Raw genomic sequence first — 9,066 nt, 5'->3', positions numbered from 1 at the left:
GGAGGAGCGGGGTGACGTGAGAGAACTTGGGAAGTTTGAACACCAGACGGGCTGCGGCGTTCTGGATGAGTTGTAGGGGTTTAATGGCACAGGCAGGGAGCCCCGCCAACAGCGAGTTGCAGTAATCCAGACGGGAGATGACAAGTGCCTGGATTAGGACCTGCGCCGCTTCCTGTGTGAGGCAGCGTCGTACTCTGCGAATGTTGTAGAGCATGAACCTACAGGATCGGGTCACCGCCTTGATGTTAGCGGAGAACGATAGGGTGTTGTCCAGGGTTACGCCAAGGCTCTTAGCACTCTGGGAGGAGGACACAATGGAGTTGTCAACCGTGATGGCGAGATCATGGAACGGGCAGTCCTTCCCCGGGAGGAAGAGCAGCTCCGTCTTGCCGAGGTTCAGCTTGAGGTGGTGATCCGTTATCCACACTGATATGTCTGCCAGACATGCAGAGATGCGATTCGCCACCTGGTTATCAGAAGGGGGAAAGGAGAAGATTAATTGTGTGTCGTCTGCGTAGCAATGATAAGAGAGACCATGTGAGGATATGACAGAGCCAAGTGACTTGGTGTATAGCAAGAATAGGAGAGGGCCTAGAACTGAGCCCTGGGGGGCACCAGTGGTGAGAGCACGTGGTGCGGAGACGGATTCTCGCCACGCCACCTGGTAGGAGCGACCTGTCAGGTAGGACGCAATCCAAGAGTGAGTCGCGCCGGAGATGCCCAACTCGGAGAGGGTGGAGAGGATGATCTGATGGTTCACAGTATCAAAGGCAGCAGATCGGTCTAGAAGGATGAGAGCAGAGGAGAGAGAGTTAGCTTTAGCAGTGCGGAGAGCCTCTGTGACACAGAGAAGAGCAGTCTCAGTTGAATGACCAGTCTTGAAACCTGACTGATTTAGATCAAGAAGGTCATTCTGAGAGAGATAGCAAGAGAGCTGGCCAAGGACGGCACGCTCAAGAGTTTTGGAGAGAAAAGAAAGAAGGGATACTGGTATACAGCTCATTGAATGCGGTCTTAGTGCCAGCATCGGTCTGCGGTGGTATATAGACAGCTACGAAAAATGTAGATGTAAACTCTCTTGGTAAATAGTGTGGTCAACAGCATATCAAGAGATACTCCACCTCAGGTGAGCAAAACCTCGAGACTTCCTTAGATTTCGTGCACCAAGTGTATTCTCTGTTCCCAACGCACTAGACGACCAGTTCTTATAGCCTTTAGCCGTACCTTTATCCTACTCTTCCTCTGTTCCTCTGGTGATGTAGATGTTAACCCAGGCCCTGTAGACCCCAGTACCACACCTATTCCCCAGGCACTATCATTTGTTGACTTCTGTAACCGTAAAAGCCTTGGTTTCATGCATGTTAATATCCTGGAGGATATTGTCCTCATCCCTTCGGTAGAGGGGTGAGGACTTTAAAAGTTATTCTTTAAAAGTCCTTTCCTCACCATCTTAAATAAGCATGTCCCATTCAAGAAATGTAGAACTAAGAACAGATATAGCCCTTGGTTCACTCCAGACCTGACTGCCCTTGACCAGCACAAAAACATCCTGTGGCGTATTGCATTAGCATCGAATAGCCCCCGCGATATGCAACTTTTCAGGGAAGTTAGGAACCAATATACACAGGCAGTTAGGAAAGCAAAGGCTAGCTTTTTCAAACAGAAATTTGCATCCTGTAGCACAAATTCCAAAAGGTTTTGGGATGCTGTAAAGTCCATGGAGAATAAGAGTACCTCCTCCCAGCTGCCCACTGCACTGAGGCTAGGAAACACTGTCACTACCGATAAATCCATGATAGTCTCTCGATTTCAATAAGCATTTTTCTACGGCTGGCTATGCTTTCCACCTGGCTACCCCTACCCCGGCCAACAGCTCTGCACCCCCCACAGCAACTTGCCCAAGACCCCCCAAATCCAGATAGTGGATGTTCTGAAAGAGCTGCAAAATCTGGAACCCTACAAATCAGCTGGGCTAGACAATCTGGACCCTCTCTTTCTAAAATTATCGTTGCAACCCCTATTAATAGCCTGTTCAGCCTCTCTTTCGTATAATCTGAGATCCCTAAAGATTAGAAAGCTGCCACGGTCATCCCCCTCTTCAAAGGGGGAGACACTCTAGACCCAAACTGTTATAGACTTATATTCATCCTGTCCTGCCTTTATAAAGTCTTCGAAAGCCAAGTTAACAAACAGATCACTGACCATTTTGAATCCCACCGTACCTTCTCCGCTATGCAATCTAGTTTCCGAGCTGGTCATGGGTGCACCTCAGCCACGCTCAAGGTCCTAAACGTCATCATAACTGCCATCGATAAAAGACAGTACTGTGCAGCCGTCTTCATCGACCTGGCCAAGGCTTTTGACTCTGTCAATCACCGCATTCTTGTCGGCAGACTCAACAGCCTTGGTTTCTCAAATGACTGCCTCGCCTGGTTCACCAACTACTTCTCAGATGGAGTTCAGTGTGTCAAATCGGAGGGCCTGTTGTCCGGACCTCTGGCAGTCTCTATGGGGATGCCACAGGGTTCAATTCTCGAGCTGACTCTTTTCTCTGTATATATCAATGATGTCACTCTTGCTGCTGGTGGTTCTCTGATCCACCTCTATGAAAACGACACCATTCTGTATACTTTTGGCCCTTCTTTCGACACTGTGTTAACAAACCTCCAGACGAGCTTCAATGCCATACAACACTCCTTCCGTTGCCTCCAACTGCTCTTAAATGCAAGTAAAACTAAATGCATGCTCTTCAACCGATCGCTGCATGCACCCGCCCGCCCGACTAGCATCACTACTCTGGACGGTTCTAACTTAGAATATGTGGACATCTACAAATTTCCTAGGTGTCTGGTTAGACCGTAAACTCTCCTTCCAAACTCACATTAAACATCTTCAATCAAAAATCAAATCTAGAATCGGCTTCCTATTTCGCATTAAAGCCTCCTTCACTCATGCTGCTAAACATACCCTCGTAAAACTGACTATCCTACCGATCCTTGACATCGGCAATGTCATTTACAAAATAGCCTCCAACACTCTACTCAGCAAATTCGATGTAGTTTGTCACCAAAGCCCCATATACTACCCACCACTGTGACCTGTATGCTCTCGTTGGCTGGCCCTCGCTTCATATTTGTCTCGAAACCGACTGGCTCCAGGTCATCTATAAGACTTTGTTAGGTAAAGCCCGCCTTATCTCAGCTCACTGGTCACCATAGCAACACCCACCCGTAGCACGCGCTCCAGCAGGTATATTTCACTGGTCACCCCCAAAGCCAACTCCTCCTTCCGCTACCTTTCCTTCCATGTTCTCTGCTGCCAATGACTGGAACGAATTGCAAAAATCACTGAAGCTGGAGACATATATCTCCCTCGCTAACTTTAAGCATCAGCTGTCAGAGCAGCTTACCGATCACTGCACCTGTACACAGCCCATCTGTAAATAGCCCACCCAACTACCTCATCCCCATATTGTTATTTATTTTTGCTCTTTTACACCCCAGTATCTCTACTTGCACATCAACATCTGCACATATATCACTAGTGTTAATGCTAAATTTGAATTATTTCGCCACTATGGCCTATTTATTGCCTTACCGCTCTAATCTTACTACATCTGCACACACTGTATATATATTTTTCTATTGTGTTATTGACTGTACGTTGTTTATCCCATGTGTAACTGTGTTGTTGTTTTTGTTGCACTGCTTTGCTTTATCTTGGCCAGGTCGCAGTTGTAAATGAGAACTTGTTCTCAACTGGCCTACCTGGTTAAATAAAGGTGAAATAAAAAAATAAAAAAAATAAAACCAGCGGTTGTTTCCAAATATACATAGGCCGCCGTCCCTTGCCTTACCAGAGGCCGCTGTTCTATCCTGCCGAAAATGATTAAAACCCGCTAGCTGTATGTTAATCATGTTGTCGTTCAGCCACGACTCGGTGAAACATAAGATATTACAGTTTTCAATGTCCTGTTGGTAGGTTATACATGCTCGTAGTTCGTCTATTTTATTTTCAATTGAATGTACGTTGGCTAATAGGACCGATGGTAAAGGTAGATTACCCTCTCGGCGACAGATCCTTACAAGGCACCCGGACGATATCTCTGTCTTTTCCTCCTGTCAGTCGTCCGAAGTAAATCCTTCCCGTCCGACTCGTTGAAGAAGAAGAATTCCTCCAGTACGGGGTGAGTAATCGCTGCCCTGATATCAAGAAGCTCTTTTCGGTCATAAGACACGGTGGCAGAAACATTATGTACAAAATAAGTTACAAATAATGCGAAAAAACATACACAATAGCACAATAGGTTACGGAATCGTAAAAAGGCAGCCATATTTTTCGGCTCCATTATATCATTAGTCTTGCAGTTGTAGGATCTTAATTTGAGCCAGTTTGCTACAGCAGGAAAATAAGCCTGCAGCAACAGGAAATGTGAATTATTATGAGGGTTATAATTAATGGACATATTTTGTAGGGGTTGATACATTTTTCATTAGGGCAAATCAAGTCTAACATTTTAGAGTTGTGGACTCGAATCACATGATTTGGACTGGAGTCTGATTTGAGTACAAAATTTGATGACTTGACTTAATAGAAAATAAATAACTTTGACTTGGTACTGATGACTTTGTAATGTTTAGTCACTCATTTTGTGGCACAGAGTCTTCCTCGATTACTCTACATGCAGCCAGAGACCCTTGCAAAAAAAAAACTGCTACAGATTTAGTGAAACGCTAACTCAGCGCTCTGATTGGACCAGCAAACTGTCAATCAACACAAATCAGATGAGCTAGCGAACAGATTGCTGATTTGCTGTACAGCTATATGATCGGGTGCAGCGTAGAGAGAGGATTGCAATAATAAACAAATATGCAGCTACAAAAAAATGGTGATCAATAATATGAACTGTTTACTTTGCAAGCTCACCAGCAATGGGACAACAATTACTAGCATAGGTATTTTGGTATGTAACAATTGCTTGAAATGTATAATTGACTTATAAAGCTTGGATTTGGATTTAGTTGTTAAAATGAATTATTACTATGGCAAAGACGCACCATAGGAGTGGCGAGTGATTTTTTTTATCTTGTTGAAATGTTTGCTGTTGCTTTCACACTTTAAATGCATAGGCCCTATGAGGCAAATCTATTTTCCACGTAATACTTCAATAATTGACAGCATTTCATAATTCCATCCCCGTACCGTTTATTGCAACGCGTAGACATTTACATGTCATGTTTGATAGGCCTAAGATACATTTGAATTCTATAGCCAACCATTTCTTACACTGCTCTGAGTTGGCGACAGTTTTATAGTGCACGTTCTGAAGAGGTAGAAGTTCTGTTTATTTAATTCAATGGACGCGTTCCTGGGTTATGTCGGAATTCCGTTAAGTCTGTTGCTGCGTTCAAAACAACTGAGAACTTGGAACTGGGAATTCGGACTTTCGAAATCAGTGCTTTGAAAACAACTGGGAACTCGGAGAAAAAAAATAGCTCCGGGAAAAACTTATTTGAACGGTCATCCAACTCGGAGGTCCAACTCGGGAACTCTGTCCTCTTTCTAGAGCTCCGACTTTCCGACCTGAAGATCACTGACGTGACCTAGTATTTTTTCCAGTTGTTTTGAACGCGGCATAAATCGTTTGTCTGTCATTTCTATGCGCCTCAGTACGCATAGAAAGGGCTACGTGGCCTGCTCTCCACGCTTTGGAGTCAGAACGTTGAATAAGATAAAATGATTGTTCCATGTATGCATGGTGTTGAAATATCATTGCCTGATTAAGATGAATGTACCAATGTAACAATATATATGGAAATAGCCTTTTATGTTGTAGAACCAGTTTAGTGGTTGTAATTGCCAATTGGGTAAAGGTATGGTCCCGGGGCCAAGTGTTTATATTACGTAGGCCTACCAGTTTGAGCTCGTTTGATAGATTCCATTTGGTTTCTCAAGGGGAAGCTGTACAGTCTTGCCCGCTACCAGTGTCCGTTCAGATAGGACAGGTTAAGCCTGATACAGAGGCTGTTTCTTTTGGGCTATTGCCCATGTATATTTGGTTAATCGACTTGTATATTTTGTATGATATGGAGCTTTCACCGTTGGATCGCCAAGTCTAGGTCCAAGAGGCTTCTAAACAGCTTCTACCCCCAAGCCATAAGACTCCTGAACATCTAATCAAATGGCTACCCAGACTATTTGCATTGCCGCCCCTCTTTTTCGCGGATGCTACTCTCTGTTATTATCTATGCATAGTCACTTTAATAACTCTACATACATGTACATATTACCTCAATTACCTCGACTAACCGGTGCCCCCGCACATTGACTCTGTACTGGTAATCCCTGTATATAGCCTCGCTATTGTTTTTTTACTGCTGCTCTTTAATTATTTGACACTTTTATTTCTTTTTTTAGGTATTTTTCTTAAAACTGCATTGTTGGTTACGGGCTTGTAAGTAAGCATTTCACTGTAAGGTCTACACCTGTTGTATTCGGAGCATGTGATTTGATTTGACCTGTAAATAAATCTACACTCTGAGCAGTCAACCTGCCTTGCCTTCTGCTGATGTCATGGCTTTATGACTGCTACATGTCCCTATTTTACAATTCCATAGGCTAATAAAGACATGTGGTAGACAAAATAATGAAAAGGTCTGTCTGGTAGCCTCGATAAATAGACAAAGATTTGTAGCTGATCAAGTCGTTGCAAGTCTAGATTTTGTTTTTACTTGACTTGAGATTTGACTTGAAAACTTGTGACTCGACTTGCTCTTAGAACGCACAACTTGGAATTGACTCGAGTCTTGACCCGTTCTACATTGGACTCGACTTGAGACTCGGAACCTTTTGACTTGAGACTCAGACCTTTTGACTTGAGACTCAGACCTTTTGACTTGAGACTCAGACCTTTTGACTTGAGACTCAGACCTTTTGAGACTTGTTTGTGACTCGAATAATAGTGAATTGGGCCCACCTCTGGGAATTACAAACATTAGAAGCCTTTTTTAACGTTGAATACACTAACATTTAGCATTTACTCCTATGCAGGAATATTCTCAGCAACCAAAGAGTGATCAAATTAAGATCCTACATCTATACAGTCATTCTGAAACAGCATATCTATCAAAAATAGTGTGTCACTATAGCTACACACTCAGATGGACTAAGTTACAAGAACATGAAAACATGCTTTTTGAAGCAGTTGATTAGTTAGATATCTGTAGGCTGTAACACCACAATAAAGGGCATTATTCCTGCCATAGCGGTCTGTAGTTTGGTCTGTTCAGAAGTGGTTATTTTGTGCGAGCCTGCGTGCATGTGTGATTTTAGAGGAAAGACCCTGTAAAGGACACAATGGTCAGTTTGGAAGTGGTTTGTGTGTGTGTGTGTGTGTGTGTGTGTGTGTGTGTGTGTGTGTGTGTGTGTGTGTGTGTGTGTGTGTGTGTGTGTGTGTGTGTGTGTGTGTGTGTGTGTGTGTGTGTGTGTGTGTGTGTGTGTGTGTGTGTGTGTTTTCAGAGGAACCCAATAACATTACTATGGTCAGTTTGGAACAGATGAGGCAAATGTTGTGGGTTTCTTACTCAGAAATGAAGCCCACATGCATATTCAGTAGAAACAGAGACTGGTGACTTGCATCAATGCATGTGGTTTGTGCAGAATGGAGCATGTGAAGATTTTCATCTCTCACTTTAACCCAAAATGACATACAAATGCGAATCACTGATAATGATTTGGTAAATGAGCAATTCATGTCCATTTTACTGTCTCGGCATGCCAGTGGTTGCAAACTAACATTTAAATGGTCAACCCTGTTTCAAATTGCAGTCCAATGTGTGCCCAACAAAACCAGTGTCGACTCATTCCCCCAATCTGTGTTCTCAGCTTCTGAAACGCATATGACGTCTAATTAACTAACACAGGAAGCGGGTACTGAGCATATAGGTAGACCACAGCGCAACCGAGATGTAAGAGCAGTACCCTCAGACTCAGGACCCATCTTCCTCTTGTAGGACCCTCATTTCATTTGTAATATTTTTTATTTAACCTTTATTTAACTAGGCAAGTCAGTTAAGAACAAATTCTTGTGTGGACCTCATGCTCCTACCTCATCACAAACTCTGTTTTTCTTTTGAATAAATTGATTAGTGATGAGACTTGTGCCATTTTCTATTCCTCTTCTGTGCTTTAGGAAGAAAGAGGCCATGTTTTTCAGTCACTGACTGGTGTCATTCCCCTGTAAGCCTGCTCCTGAGGTGAACTCAGATGTGAAATGGTACTGTACTGTACCAAACCCTGACCAACAGTAGGTCTTCATCCAGACGTTTCCAGTTGCTCTCATAGACACAGCCCAGACCTGCCTGTTCGAGTAGACCACTACGTGCATCACTCTGGAACTAAGTATACATTCACATGAATATCTTAATCAGCCAGACGCCCACCCATCCCACCACCAGAATACATTATCCAACACTATGTGCGAGTGGAGTTAAGTGGATAGCCACATGTGGGCTCATTGGGTTGTGGGAGTGTAAATGAAGTCAGTGATATTCCGGCGTGCCTCGCTGGTTAGCGTTGACAGGGAGAGAGAGAGCACTCAGTGTGTGTGTGTGTGTGTCTCAGGCCTAACCACCAGCAGGCTCCCAGACGCTCAACACATGAACAGATAGATGAGCTGCAGCAAGCCAAACTGGTACTGGTGTTTTATATATATATATATATATATATATATATATATATATATATATATATATATATTATTTCATTTTTATTTAACCTTTATTTAACTAGGCAAGTCAGTTAAGAACAAATTCTCATTTACAATGACAGCCTTCACCTGGCCAAACCCGGACAACACTGGGCCAATTGTGAGCCGCCCTATGAGACTCCTAATCACGGCTGGTTGTGATACAGCCTGGATTCGAAACAGGGTGTCTGTAGCGACGCCTCAAGCACTGTGATGCAGTGTCTTAGACCGCTGCGCCACTCAAGACCACTTCTAGAGAACAACCCAAACAAACCGCCTGGTTCCAAACTGAACAGAATAGTACAACTGTTTGCTTATTG

This window comes from Salmo salar, chromosome 13 (genome assembly GCF_965601325.2).
Source record: "Salmo salar chromosome 13, fSalSal1, whole genome shotgun sequence".
NCBI lineage: Eukaryota > Metazoa > Chordata > Actinopteri > Salmoniformes > Salmonidae > Salmo > Salmo salar.
The sequence above is the reverse complement of the archived record's forward strand: the minus strand, read 5'-3'. Positions refer to the sequence as shown.